The sequence below is a fragment of the Pithys albifrons genome, chromosome 10 (assembly GCF_047495875.1).
Source record: "Pithys albifrons albifrons isolate INPA30051 chromosome 10, PitAlb_v1, whole genome shotgun sequence".
NCBI lineage: Eukaryota > Metazoa > Chordata > Aves > Passeriformes > Thamnophilidae > Pithys > Pithys albifrons.
In genome coordinates this window covers 26,260,055-26,275,363 of record NC_092467.1, presented here as the reverse complement: position 1 = coordinate 26,275,363, position 15,309 = coordinate 26,260,055, and the positions used below count along the sequence as shown (strand labels likewise).

Sequence of the window (15,309 nt, the reverse complement as noted above, 5' to 3'; positions counted from 1 at the left end):
GAAAAAAAAAACCTGGAAAACATACAAATTTTGATTCTGAGTTTAATGAGTAGGGTAGAAGGGGACAAACTGACTGAAAACGGGCCTCCAGCAGCTGTCTCCTGAGTCCTGTTGTTCTAGCTCACTTGGCTACTGGGTGATTGAATTTGCTCTGTCTGTGACCAAGGTGCTCCAGATGCTATGAAGGATTTTATTCCTGGGCAGAATCCATGATAGCCTCCTAAAACCAGTGTCCATTTTCTAGTTTGCTCCATGAAGGCAAGTGCCTTCAAATTCTTGGCATTTGATCCGGAAGGGGTTAGTAAGCAACTTCACACCTACAACACGATGAGTGTACCTTGACTGGATTGTTGGGGTTTTTTTGTTTTGGTTTGGTTTGGAGTTGTTTTGTTTGTTTGTTTTGTTATTTGTTTGGGATTGTCTTGTGTTTTTATTGCTTGCGGGAAAAGCAGTTATAGTGTGAGAAGAGCCATTTTGAAGTCTGTTGCTCCTACTTGGAATTTTACCCAACCTCTCTCTTTTCATATGAAGACAGAGGAGGAATAAACCATAAGGGTTGAAAGCTGCTTTCCTGTTTCTTTCAATAAGCATAAATCTTTTGAGCATTAGGGCATATGTGATAGTAACTGAAAGACATGTTCTAAATGCAAGAGTGGATGCAGCTAATGAAGCCTTTACATGTGAAATGGATCTTTCTGAAGTAGCAGAGGTGATGGCCTTGCTTAACTGTTGCCCCGGTAAAAATTCCTCCTAAGGAAAAGAAACTGTTGAGTTTTTAAAGAGTTCTGTTGGTATAGGATGCTTTTTGTAACAGCAGCTTACTGTAGCAGAAACACTGGACCTAGAAATTGCCTGTTGCAATAATGATTGAGCCCTCAAAAACTTAAGGACATCATCTGCCAGACTTGAATCAGATGAATGTGCATCTGAATAAACGCATGCTTTGCACCAGTTCTGAGCTCACTTTACCTGTTGTATTCTTCCTTCTAGCAGGCCAATTAATTTTCATTTCCAAGCTGTATTTCCTACCAGAGTAGGAAACAAAATAGGATTCCGTAGGGAGTGGGAATCTTCGACATGCATGTTTGTTATACTCCCGTCAAGTCTCACTTCTTTCTTCTCTGCCAAATGAAAGAGTCTGGAAACAAATATGCTGTCCTGGCTACTTCCAGACTCCAAGTGAATGCCCCCATATGTATAAAAGCTTCGTCTGTAGTTCAGCTTTGGATGTGTTTGCAGTGCATCTCTGGGTGCAGGAGGGTGCTCTGTCCTGGCCATGCAGGGGCCTGCAAGTGCTCTCTGGCGCAGGAATGCCCTTTGTGGGAGCCCTTTCCAGTGTTTCTGTTTGTGGGCTGCATTGCTAGTGCTGAAGAGAAATGAACTAAACAGAAGCTCAATTTTAAGGGTATTTTATATTCTCTTTACCCTCCAAAGGTATAAAGACACAGAGCTTCCATTCCCTTTCAGTACTTACTGTATCCTATGCAAACCTCATCTGCCTGCAATCCCCTGGGAAATGCATCTGCAGAGTTCCTAGAGGTGACTGCCCTTGGTCAAAAAGAGTAGAATCCGTCTGTAAAATGGATAGTATTGTGCATGAAGACAGGGATATGCATAAGTTGTGTCAGGAGAGGATGGGAACACTCCTGTTCTTTTAGGGGCAGCTTAGCACTAAGAAGCACTGAGGGAACATGGTGAGCAGGAGCTGCAGTTCATGGTCTCTTTTATAGGAGTTCAGGAAACCAAATGAAAGAAGCAAACAAAGGCAACAGAATTCAACAGCCCAAACATAAAATGAGCAGCAGGGCTCTCTTAAAGTTGTTAAATTGCATTCATCCTTCTAAGTTTCTTTTTTTGTCTAAGTGCACAGCTCCTGAGCTTTAGTACAAAGGGAAACGCACTCTCCTTGACTTCTAAAGCAACATGAAAAACACTATTGTCTGTCCCTTGTAAATCTCCTGGATGAGATTTTAGTGTGAAATATCCCGGGAGAGAGAAAGGTTGTTCTGAGGATAATAAAACATCCATATTGGTGCAATGGAAATAAAAGCTCTTTTTAAAATTGTGTTGATGCAAATGAACCATTAAAGGAATTCCTGCTACCCTATGTTACATCAACTGTTCCAAGATACCACAGGGTTTGAATCAGTTCTTTGTGGTGTCAGGAAAGTACGAGAGGTTTATACACCTGGTTTCCTAAGTTGGAGGAAATTTATAACAAGTTTAAATTTCTCTGGCTATAGAGTCATGTGATTCATTCTCTTACCACGTATGCCTTCTGGATGTGCCTGGAAACTCGTGCACAGGAGAAGAAGGCGTGAACGGTGGCAGGGTGGGTAGGGGGATTGTGCAGGGGTTGGATGCTGCTTTTTTGCAACAGCAGAGAAATCCACAGAACTCTGGAGGCCTGAGCTTGTCACCAAGGGAGGAGTTGTGTTGTGCGTGGAGAAGGCTGATGCGTGGCTGAGACACCCCTTTACACCAACAGCAGAAGTTGATGCTTCACCTGTTCCATTCAATCAGCAGCAATGGGATCAGAAAATTGGTGTGGTCAGGCAGGCTCGCCCCTCCCTGCCTAGGCCTGTGTGCTCACCTTGCTGCTTCATGTAGGAGGAATGATCAGCACTAACTCCACATCCCTGGAACAACAAAGTCAATTTTACCTGCACAGCTAAGAAATGTCAAGTAGCTTTGTTTGATTCCATTTGCCCTTTGCCCAGGGCTGGTCTTTGACCACCTCTGCTTAACTAATCCTCTTTACAGTAATCAGAGAGCTAAAGAAGCCCTTCGTCTTCAAGAGGGAGAATTGAGAAAGGTTTCACTGTAGAACAGCAGGCAAGTTTGTTTGGTCTCCATATGAGATTGCCCAATTAATGTCTCCAACATACAGGTTTTGCAATGTTTCTTGACTGTTCATACTTTTGGATAACATTAGCTTAAAGATCATTTTCTTCCAGCCCTAACCAACCTGCCTCTAAGGCAAAGCAGATCATATTTGCAACAGCACACTGTGGCAGTTGGCTGATGTCTGAGCATAAGAAAAATATTGATTCACCTGAACTTCATGGTCACTTGGCTTTCCTTAATATGGCCTGTTTTTCCCAAAAGAAATTGCAGTCCAAAAGGATTATGAAGATGCTTAGCCTGTTCTTCCCAGTTATCAGTGAGGTCAGGGCCATTTGCTCTGTCTATTGCTCTGTATGGCCATGGGGCAGCAAGTCCTACATTTCTAGGGAGGAGTTTTACATCCATGAAGCAGATGTTCTGCGGGCCAGGAGTATCCAGGGTAACCTGCATGCAGGTTTCCAAAACTGGACTCTGCATGCATGGGTTGAAGAGTGCCAGAGCATCTGCTGCTAGTGGGGAAATCCCAGGCAGGAATCTTGAAGCCTTGCCCCAGAACAATTAGACCAGGTCATGAATATGCAAAACTCAGATGTAAAAGCCACAGGAAGTTTGAGGTTATTTTATATCTCATTTGCATAGTTCTGTTAATGACAGAGAAAGGCTCCTAGTCAGTGGCCATTGTTGCTTTCAAGGAATCTAAGTTGTGAGATGAGTTCTTTCTCTAAGTGCAGCAGTGTGAGAGCTGTGCTGATCAAGCTGCAGGTCAGGATTCACAATTAGGAATCTCTTCTAGTTTTTATACTTTAAGCCTTTTCCATTCTCCTTCAGTGGTGTCCCAGCTCTTCCTCAGAGCTGATATTAATCTTGCTGGTCTATTGTTTCCAGCTTCATCTTCTGACCCTTTGTTCTTTGCCTGCTCTGCCTGGGTTCAGCTGAATTGATTTTTTTTGTTTTCATTTTGTTTCCAGTTCTTTTGTCTCTGAAGTGCCCTGTACTTGCCTTCTTGCTCCTTCTGCATCACTCTGGCTGCTGCTCTGAGGAGTCACCATTCATGTGTGACTGGGACTTGGCCGCTGGAAACTTTTCTTTGACACGAGGGCACTTGAATTAAATTCTTCCTCTGCCCCTGGACAGATTGCTCACATGCTCCCTGTGTGCCTGTTGCAAGGCATTGTGTACATGTTTATAAGAGGCAAAGCCACCTTGACCTCTCCAGCTTACAGAGAGAAGGGCATAAAATTTGTTTGGAGGGCAAGAAGAAGGGACTTGGGATGAAAGCCAACCTCTGCCCTAGACAACAGCCCTTTAGAGGCTGGATTTGCTCTTTCAATGCAGTCTGGCTTCTCTGTCCCAGCCAAAAGGGGGCATACTCTTTACCAGTTCTGCTTAATTTTACCTAGGAAAAAGTGTAGACACAAAGTGCTTTGCTGGGACCCCAATGTATGGGCAAGAAAGGAAGCACAGATTTAGGGTAGTTTTGAACAGTGGCACGTGGCTCTCTAAAAAGTTACCATCCCCAGAAAGGTTGGTTCCTTAATGACTGATGTCACCTCTAAGTGACAATTTCTGGATATGCCCTACAGTGTTAGTTCAAGGGTCAAATTACTTATTACATGTTCAGCAAATCATATTACATTCCTGCTATCCATGATCTGATTTGGAGGTTATGGGTTTAGTTGTTGCTGCTGTTAAATGTAGAAGATAGAGATGGATAAAAAAATTAGTATATTTTTTAATGCCACAAGTTTCCAAAAACTGCTTTACTTAAAATTTCATACAAGCTCACATTTGTATTTCTCCTATTTTCCCTTTTTCTCTTTTTTTTTTTTCTTGTTTCCCTACTTTTTGGTCACTTTATCACTGAATGAAAAAACAAAACAAGGTAGTGGGGAGAGAAGGAACAAAGGAAGGCAAAAATCTGTGTTTAATTTTAAAAGGAGGAAAGGAAAAAGGCTGCAGGTCTTCTTATGAAAAAGGTTCTTCAAACTTTTCAGGCAGTGGTTCAGTGTATAGGCAAAATATTACAAAGCTGGATGTGCTTTATGTTATTGGCAAGCATAAGCCACATCTTTTGGTGACTGTAGAACAGATGTGACACAGACAATGACAACAGGGCAAGTTCTGTCTGGTTCACCAAAGTCTTCACTTACTCAAAAGGAGCTCTTTCTAGCATCAGGAGATATTTCAGTTTTCATAGTTATAGGAGTCCTACTGCCACGGTGTCTTTAGTATGACACTAATCAGCATCATGTCCTGTCCTCTTATGAACACTCACACTTGGTGTTGTAACAGCAAAGAGAGAACAGGAGGGTGCCTAATTCTCTGGTACAGGAGAAGCTATTCAGCCTCGCTGAGCTTCTTCCATCAAATGTGACATGATGTGTCACAGAGTCAAGAGCAGAGCTGAAAAATGCTGTGACCCAGCCTTGTCCCAGGTGCCATCTTTTAAAAGCTGGGTCTGTCATTTAGTTCTCAGAAGGGCAGGGAACAGAACTGGAAACCTTTTGGAACTGTACTCCTAATTCACTCCAGGGAATTTATTGCCCTGCTCTAGAAACAGCAGCAAGGAGGTGACTGCCACCACACTGAGCTGACAGACCCCTGCAGTGGCTTGGAAATCACCCTTACCTTTGCCACGGTGCGTGGCAGTCTGCAATCTCAGTTTGTCCAACATCTTTAGTGGCATCTTTCCCTTCTGATGTCTCTACCCTTCATGCAGTAGAAGAGGCTGTTTATTAAAGTGAAATTTGCCTTTCAGATGTTAAAATTCAGTCTGACTATTCAAGGTAGAAAGTGAGAGAGTCTTTGCCTCTGTTTACATGTGAACTCTGATTTTGCTTTCTGGCAGTGTTCCTACTGGCCAAGGATATGAGGGAAATAGCACCTTGACATTAGCTTATGTGGTCACAGTGCTGCCAGAGTTTAAACCCATCACTGCAAAGTGCCCGGGGAGAGCTTCTGTCTGAGGGCTTGCTGGTACTTGTGAGTTCATTTGCATCTGAGGCAGGCTGTGAATGTAGAGTGCGAGAGAACATTTCTCCAACAATTCTTTTTCTAGAACAAGAGCATCTTATTCCTTCTTAGTTTAATAAGCTTCAAAGTAGATTCTGCAATAAGATTGTCTCTAAACAGAATTCTTTAGGAAATGGTGGGGTTTTTTTTCTTCTTCCTAAAACAGCAACAACAAAACACCTCAATCCTTAGAGGACTCCTGAAATTTATATCTTGATTTCCTCCCTTGTGCTCTTCAGATGGAAACATGTACTTTTATACCCTCCCGGAGAATTTCACTTTATGAGGAAAGGTGCCACTTGCTTGTGGGGGCCCTACTCATGTGAGAGAGTTTGGTCTCTGAATACTCCCTCTCCACTGCTAATTATCATCACCTTTAGGATCTGCAATGCAGCTCCATTTTCACAGCAAAATTTTCTCTGGAGCAGAGGTAGGGGCTTATGCCATTTTCTACTGCTTAACAGCCAGGAGCACATCTGTACTGACAGGGAGTGACCCTAATTTATTTCTGTGGAGCTTATTCTTGCCTGGCTGTCATGCACTGCAAATAGAAGAACAGATCCATCTCCACTGATTAGGGGAGAGCAGAGCTTTTGCAATTTTTTTCCTCATGTAGAGACATGATCGTTTTTTTATTCTTCTATATGACAAAAAAAAATAAACCAAAGAGGAAAAAAAAGCTTTTTCCTGCTGGAGCCTGCTGCTTGCACAGCAGCTATCCAACATGTTCCCTCCAGCACCACTAGAAGCAACTTGCAGATACACAACTGTCATCTCTGATTTGAGGGGAGGAAGTTCAGATGCAGCCACTATTTCCTTGGCCATCAGACCTTCCCAGAAGGTTAGGGTTTTGTTTAGTAAATCCCTTAATTTTTCTTCTCTTTTCTCTCTTTCTAGTCACCCAGTAGCTCAGGTGTTATTTACAGTCCCTGCTTTCATTGCCTGTCGAAACTCAAGTTACAGGCTTTTCTATACAAATGGACTTCTGTGTTTCATTTCTGTTTTGACTGTTCCTTGATACTTATTAGAACTGCTCAGCCTTTACTACCTTGATACTCTGTATAAAGGGGGAAATGGATGAAGATCTACTTCAGTCTCTCACATGCTGCTGGTTTTGATTGTGTGGTACTTTTAGATGTCTCTGAGGGGCAAACCCAGAGAGGAGGAAGCTCACACTACCTTCAGGGGACAGGGAGCCACCTCTCAAGAAAAGCAAGGCAACTGTGGTGCCACTCTTGCCCTTCTCATGACCAGAAGGTAACCACAGGATAGTGTAAAGTAGCTCTCTATTGAACTAACAGAATTCTCTGTCTCCGATTCTGGAATGTGATGGTTTTCCGTTTCAGAAGTGCTGCCTTACTGGGTGACACCAGCATTGCACAGTCCCTGCAGACTTTGTGCCCTGCTTTGCCCCTGGAGCCTTGCAGGTGCCTTTTCCTGGCTGGGAGCAGGAGAGCTGCCTTGTACCTTTTCAGCTGATTTGAACAGAAGGAGAGGGAAATCCTATAAAAGTTAAGCAGTATAACCTGCAAACCTAGTAAAGTAGAAATCAATGGAGCAGCCAAAGGGTGCCATTACAGCTGGCTTAGTGTAAGTTTTCATGTATCAAGAGTAACAAAGCAATCATGTTTTTTGTCCCCACAGGGGAAATGAGGGCAAATAGTTGTGCAGGTTCCTACCAGGACAAGTTGTCAGTAGTCATTGTTAAGATCTGGGGAAGGCATGGTTGTGCCATCTTCATATATGAATGGCAAAGCCACATCTTCAGTAGAAGTGAACAGCTGGAGTTCAGTCCTGAGGAGAGCACTGCACCAAGCTGAAGCACAGAAAAGAGTTCCTTCCAGCTCACTTTGCGTTCTGAATCCTGTACCTGTATCTTCTTGAGAGACCCAGTGTTACCTCTGGGATCCCCCATGTGCTCTTACTCTTTTCTGCTGGTGGTGGGTTGCACAAGAATTCTGTCTGGCTAAATAGCCCACCTGTGATATGGCCAATAGCAAATGTTCACAGGTTGTTAAAGGTAAAGGCAAATTAATAGAGATACTCCCAATATACTCTTGCAACACTCTACAGCAGAAGGAAACTGGAAAGGATAGTAGTGAATGAGTGATGTTCTCCAGAGCCCCTATGGTCTCTGTGTGTGCCTACCTGATTCAAACCTGTTGCTTCTGGGTCTCTTCTTGACGGAGCAACCTGTTTGCAGATGTTGGAAACAATTTTTAGAATGTTTAAAAATAACATATTTTTCATTTCTTCCCTAGCATTATTTATGTAATGCCTTTTTTCTTTTTCACTGTGTATTAGATTTTTATATGTAAATGTATTCTCCACTTCCCTCCAGAGAAATCCACCTTTTGCCTTCCTGGCTTACAACATGTTCTTTGCTTAGGCTAATCTATCCATCTTCAGACTACTGTAGTTCTTATTGCTGGCATAGTTATTACTGGGAGACTCGGAGCACAATGTAGCTGCTGCTTGTTCTTAGTGTAACTGCAAAACAGCACTATAAGTCAAGTGCAAAAGGAGGTGGGAAAAACTAGTCCAGACCTCCCAGTGTCCACCTTTGTTGAACCAACCACACTGAAAGCCCAAAGGTTCCTGATACCCAGAGAAAGGCGCTGCTGCCAGGCTGTGCAAAGGTGACTCTGGCCATATAAGGAGTGCTCAGTCCTGGAGAGACAATTCAGCAAAAGGCTTGAAAGGAGGAGGGTCACAATATTTGGCTACTCCTTGCAAGTTTCAGGGGTTTCTCAAGTAGAACTAAGTCTGCCTAGTCCTTCCTGCATCCATCAAACTTTATTTCTATCACTTTTATAGTTCTGCTGGGAATCTTTTCCCTTGTGCATGCAACTTTGGAATCTTTACACTTGTGGTCCAGTTTCCCTGCTGGCCCTGGAAAGGTTTCTGACCTCCACATGTCCATTTGTTATGATGGAGAAGAGAGCAGTCATCTTCCAGGCCCTGGGGAGTTCAGGCTGGTCCTGGGAGAAGCAACAATAACATAATTATCTAGTTTCTATTTTTTTTCCTTGCAAGACCCTGACAGCTCTAAATATAAAGCTGGAGAATGAAACAATTTTCTGTTTCTGGTTTTTACCTCTGCTAGTGCTGGGTGAGTTGTTGGTGTACAGCTGAAACTCCCCTTCAGGGCCATGGTGAAAAGTCTGATGTTTTGTAAGTTGATAAGGATAGTAGGAAACAATGCAAGGATGCCTGAGTGACTTCTGCCAAGGGACATGCTGGCTTAACTCTGGTTCATGCACTCTGGATTTTACTTGCCTTGTGTTTATTTTTCCCCCTTTGTAATAAGGCCTCTTTTCTGAGTTGTCTTTTTTCTTGCACATCAGGGAAGGTGTGATCCCCTGCATATTTCTGTTCAATTCTAAGGATTAAATCTTAGCTGTATTTAAAATGAGTTAATTCTGTAAAAATTGAGGACCATAATGCAGCAAATATTTTTCGAGCTGTCTAGAGGATTCACACTCATGGGAAGGACAGACTCTGAATAATAATGACCAAGCACATCATATTCTGAAACAACATCTTGAGAATGATTCTGATAAATCCCAAGTAGTTCATTAATAAAGTAAGATCATCTGATCCTTCCAGTGATTCTCCAGGAACCCTTTTGTTTTTTCCCAGGAGGCAAAAAGACATCATCCGGGGGGTATTGGGAGGCTCATTTTGATGCAAAGAGAACTCCAAGCTCCTTACAGCATATTAAGAAAATTAAAGAAAACAAAGCCACCCACTCAGTCTGTGCTGTGCACTGAATTTAGGAACCCTTCAGGCAATTCTGCAGCAGCAGCTGTGTGCTCCTGCCAATACCTCCTCTCTTTGTCAGCCTGACAGGTTCTTTCGAGTCAGTTCCACAGGTCTTTGCTATTGCACCATTTCTACTGGAGAATGTACAACTGCTCCCTGGGCCTGGGAGATTAGTTTGTAGCTAAGCAAGGTCCATCAGCCACCAGGGTAATTAAATGGCTGAGGTCAGAAATCAGTCCACTTCCCTCTGTTCAGGTTTGCACTTTTAGCAGACTAACCCAGCCTTGGCCTCTTTCTGCTCCCCTACATTGGTCTTGTTTTTATAAGCTAGTGGGTATTCCATTGCTGCAAGGAAAGGAGAACCAGAGACCATGAAATAACGGGAGAGAGTAACCCAACGTGCCACCCAGACTCACAGTACTGCTGGAAAAAGTGTGTGTGTCATGCACTCAGTTGCAGTGGGATGAGGTAGATGGTGCCACCAACACTCTACTGCTGCTCTGCTCAAGTGTTCAAGCAGCCTGCTGCTGCCATAAACACTCAGTCTAGAGCTTTTTCATTTTTCTATGTCTTTTTCTGAAGTTCAGGAAGACCCATCATCCAATTCAATGGCATCAAAATGAGTCCTGAGGCCATAAACTGCTGGATCCAGCAAATGAGGGAAAGGGTCAAACTGTGAGATCCATTGGGGCCTCCAGCCCTTAAACTGCCAAAGCATCAGAGCAAGTCTTAAGGCATGTTAGAAGACAGTTTTATCAGAACATTACATAAACATGATCTAGGCAGTCTTTTGTAATGAAGTGTTTTGGGTGGTCTTATCACCTACTTAAGTCTGTTTAGTAAAGTTATTTTTCCAGACAAAACCAGGTGTTGTCTAGAATAAAGTCTCTAGAGAATTTTCAAGAGCTAGACTTGTCCTCACAAGTGCTTAATTGTCTCTTTGCTTTTGGCTGATAAGTTTAACAGGCCAAATTAAATGCAACATTTTACCCTCTTCAGGTAATCCTGTGAGATGCTGAGAGCCACATATCATTTGTGGAACAATTTCAATGCTCCTTGATTTTGTTTGGAAGGAAAAAAAACAGCCAAACTAAAAGCACTTAAGCCTGGATTTCTGAAGTGACTGGCAATACTGGTTGTCTTTGTTGCCAAAAGTCTTTCCATCTTGACCTCTACAGGGCTGATTTTTATAAATTGCTTATTTCAGGGCAGAGTGGGGTAGCACTGGACTGTCAGTGGCACAGATCTCCTCTAGTGACAGCTGGGTAGGAACAGAAAACTTTCAGAATTTTACTCAGCACCTCGCCAAACCCGTTTTGTGGCCACTTGCCACATTTCCAAGTGCAGTCGGCTCCAATGAGCTTTCATGAGTTTGTTTGGAAAACCCATCTGCTGGTTTTGGCCCCAAAGAAGCAAGTTTTGCTGCCCTGCAAATCTGGCCATTGCTGTCTCAAGTTGAACATACTAAAATAGCAGACTCTGGTAGAAACTTGCCAAAAATCAGCAGTGCTAGAGACCAAGATCTGAGGCATTCTGGCTTCTGGTCCCACATCCTAGTCACTGGGAATGCCAACTTTAATTATATTTTACTGGCAATGTATATCTATATCTTTTCAGTACAGAATTGGGACGTTGTGCTCCAGCCCAGCACCAGCAGTTGTATATCGTTCAAAGCAGATGTGAATCTTTTTATGAGGAAAGAGCTACAGCTCATAAAAATACATAGGAAATCCCAAACACTCATCGCTTAGCAGCTTTTTGCACTGAACTGATTGTACTTCTAGACTGTTCATTTGTGGTTGACTCTATTCCAGTCACATCCATTTCACTACATAGTCTCCCTGCTTGAAATGCATCTGGAGGCTCATGGTCTGGACCTCTTTGGGGTCATCGTTTGCGTGGTCTAAACATAGATATCTATCAAAAAGAGTAGGACAGTGCACATGAAGGGTGGTGGTGTAAGTGTACCTACTTTATGTGGAATATCCATAATAAATTTGCAGGTTTCCATCCCAGTCAGTTCTGTCCAATCAGCAGTCATATTAAAATGGGAAAGGAGGTCTGCCTGGTGGCATCATATGGTCTATCTTATTACCCGGTAGTCCTGGAATGTTTTACTATGGCAAAGTTTTCCCAAATCTTCATAGAAATTTCAGTCCTAATTGATGCCAAATATTTTTGAGGCTGTGATGGCAAGAATGCCTCCTGTATCTGTACAACAGTGGGAGAAGAAATTCTACAACTTTGTAACTCTGGAAAGCAGTTGAAGTGTTTGGATGCCAGAATGGTTAGTCTTAATTTAATTGTAGAGCTGTGATGCAGTAACACTACTGGTACTCACTGTCCTCACAATCGATGATCTGCTGATCTGTTTAGAGAGGCCTGCCACACACTTGTGGTCTTCCACCACTCCACAAAGTTACTTTGTTCCTCTCAGTTAGACCATTACATGCAAAGAAATATACCTGGGAAACCTGGAGAGCTGCAGGTGAGGGGCTGGGATGCCCTGACTCAGGTCAGTGACTGACAGAGCAGTTTCCCTCTCACACTGACAGAGCCATCTGGGAGGTTCTCGACTGCTGTTCTCAGTGCTTGCTTCCTTCAGATGGGTTTGTGTTTCAGCCACACCAAAAGCCAGATTAATTATTTGTGGAACTCTGTGCTAACCAGAGAAGGGAGGGAGGGAGTGGTCAGGAACAATAGTTTTTAAAATGTTCTTTAAATCAATTATTTCTATGTTTACCATGCACATTAAAACTGGAGTTTAAATCCACCATGCCTTGCTCTGCCTTTTGGAGTATTTGCTGCTAGTCATTATCAATTCCTTTGCAAGCAGCCCCTCTAGCAGAAGCCTGGTTTTCTCTGGAGCTGGTATTAGCATTGTTTCACTGGGCTGGCAAAATATGGTGAGCTGGTGCATTCCCTGGGAGACTGGCCGTTTCCTATTTATTTCACTGCTCTGGAAACAGGCCTAGCTGTAATGCCCTAACATATCTTAAACCAGGAAAATTACTAATTCAAGTCAGTGAGCATATTTTCATTTTAAAAGAGTAACAAATTAAATAAACTCCCTGCATTTTGCATTTGAGACCTCAGTGTTTCATCTGCTGTAATCTAATTCACCCATTCATTTCCTGCACATTCATTTTATCCCATTATTTGAGATTTCCTTTGCTTTTAATCCTGTGTTTTGAAGAGACCTAGAGATACAGCAGAGAATAGATGAGAGACTAAATGGTAAATAAAAGAACAAACATGCTGTGATACAACTTGATGTGTTTCTAATCAATCTGCTTATTGCAGCTGGATCCTCAGTGAGGTGTGTAACTTTTCTGTTTCTAGTTGATTAAAACTTCTTTAAAAAAATAAGTGAAGTGGGGCCAATAGCAATGGTGGTTGCAGATTTTAAAAGAAACAACCAATATGAAAACGAGGACCTAAAGACTTCTTGGGATGCTTTTAACCATCCAAACTCAGTCAATGAGATCTTACTTAGCACTAAAATATTTACGCGTCTGCTTGGGGACAAATTGCTCTGTGATCAAAGGCTTGGTGCTCCAGGAGAATCAGTCAGTCCTTCTCTTCCTGTACACTTCAGAAGAAGTGTAACCAGGGGTGTTTCTGGTTCATCTACCGCATCCTTCCCAGTGCTATCTCACCTGCCTTGGTTGGCTTTGGTGTATTTTGTCAGAGGCAATTGTGTTGTTCAGTTGTCTCCCTTAAGAGCTTCCTGTCCATGGGAACCACTGGGGAATTATTAACTCCTCTGCATTTTTTAAGAACTTGGTTGTTTTTCATCATGTGGCACCCACAGGCCTGTGCAGGTCCCCTCTGAACCTGTCCTAGGGGAAGGTTTGGTGAAACCTGAACATCAGGCTGGAGAACACAGGAGAAGCAAAGGCTGACCTGAAAGGTGGAATCCGATGAATGCTCACAAAGGTTTTTTTGCAAGATCCTGCTTCCCTCTGAGAGCAAACACCCTTGCACTCATTTCCTTTGCACTTGGGTGTACCAAGGATGGCCAGAGAGGGGGTTAATGGAAAACAGACTGGGCTTTTCCATTCTCAAATGCACAAACTGCTCAGACAGAAAGTCATATGCATGGAGACTTACATCATGCTTGGCATTTGGAAACCAGTGACATAATTCAGGCACCAAAATTTTCTTCATCTAACTCTGTAAGCAGGTACCTGTTTTAGTTTTGCTTCTTCATTGCCCCTATTTATATTTCATTGCCCATATTTTTGATGACACAAACTTTGGGTTTGTTATGAGTTCCAAAGGGACCTATGGAAAGAGAAAGTAACCAATTAATAAAGCATTCTAAATCTATAAATTCTTTCTGTATGATGTTGGCATCAGTGTGTTCACCCTGATGTGCCCTTTCCCCTGCCCAAGAAATGTGTTTCTAAAAAGCATAACAAAACCTGCAAACAAAACCCATTAGTTTGTCAGTCTGTTTTTACACATTAGGAGAGGGAGTAGCACTGTAAGAAGGGGCAGACTCAGCATCTGCACTGATCTTGTGCTAATGGAACCCTCTAAGCGACCACCTTTTGTAGGCATAATTTTGGTGGCAGCAAGATCTTAGACCATGTCAGTAACCCTACTGTGAGTCAGCTCTGCTTGTTTATGACCACTTGCATGCTTTTATTTTTTTCTTGCTGTTATGCTGAATACTGGAAATGCTTCAGGCTAAGATGTTATTGGGCCATTTTTGTCTCTTGGCCTCTGCTGGGGACTGCACTGCAGGAATAGATGCACATCCTCTGGAGATCAGTCTGGCATTGCTGTGACCTGTGCTGAGGAGGGTTCAGTGTGAGTGTGACACCTTTCCCATCATGCTGGGATGGAAAAGAGTATCCTTCTGTCTTTTTCAAGTTTTTTTTTTGTTGTTTTGGATGTGTGGGTTTCTTTTTTTCCTGCGGTCCCACAAGAGAGAGCAAAGACTGAACAGACAAGAGCCCCATTGCTGAAAGAGAGTTCCTTCTAAGGCCAGTGGTGGCAAAGCAAAGTCTTGCTGTTTCTTACAGCATCTGCTGTATTTGTTCTTTGGAGACAGAATACTGTAACTTCTTGGCCCTATCATCTGATGGTTTTTCCACCATCACATTAAAAAACCTCTTCAACTTAAGTGTTGTGTCATTCATGTTGGATTCAGTTTCCTTTAACGGTCTCCCTCAATAGCTTTATATGAGCATAAACATTCAGAACTCCCTTATATTTATTTTCCAATGAATAAATCCTATTTCTGTTAGAGATTAATTTTCACATTCTTTTTAACCTGCTGGCTGTGGGGAGCTGACTGCAGGATACCAGCAGCTACTCAGCATTAGGAAATGGTTCTGAAAACACAAATCACTTCTTTCTTGACATATACTAGATACAGTCCAGGATACGTTTGCATTAGCAGTTGCCATATTGCATTAGGATCTGTGCTGATTAGATTTGCAGTAATAGGAGCAGGGCAAATGTATTATATAGTTATACAATTAAATATATTGTCAGACTGAGGGTGAAAGGATAGAGTAATGGAAAAAAGGGGAGAAGACAGGCTTTTCTTTGGAAGGAGCAAATGTGAAGAGGTCATGTTAGAGCCAGCAGGAAGTTTAAACAGAGTTTAAGGTGGTTGATTGAGGAAATATCTTGACAGACAGTGGAAATGACATGTTATGGAAGAGTGAA

General features: G+C 42.6%; 1 protein-coding gene across 2 annotated transcripts in view; it reads left to right on the top strand.

Moving 5' to 3' along the window:
* Positions 1–15,309, top strand: part of LOC139676330 (BEN domain-containing protein 5) — an 893,330-nt gene that overhangs the window by 682,035 nt on the left and 195,986 nt on the right. The gene's annotated exons all lie outside the window — the stretch shown is intronic.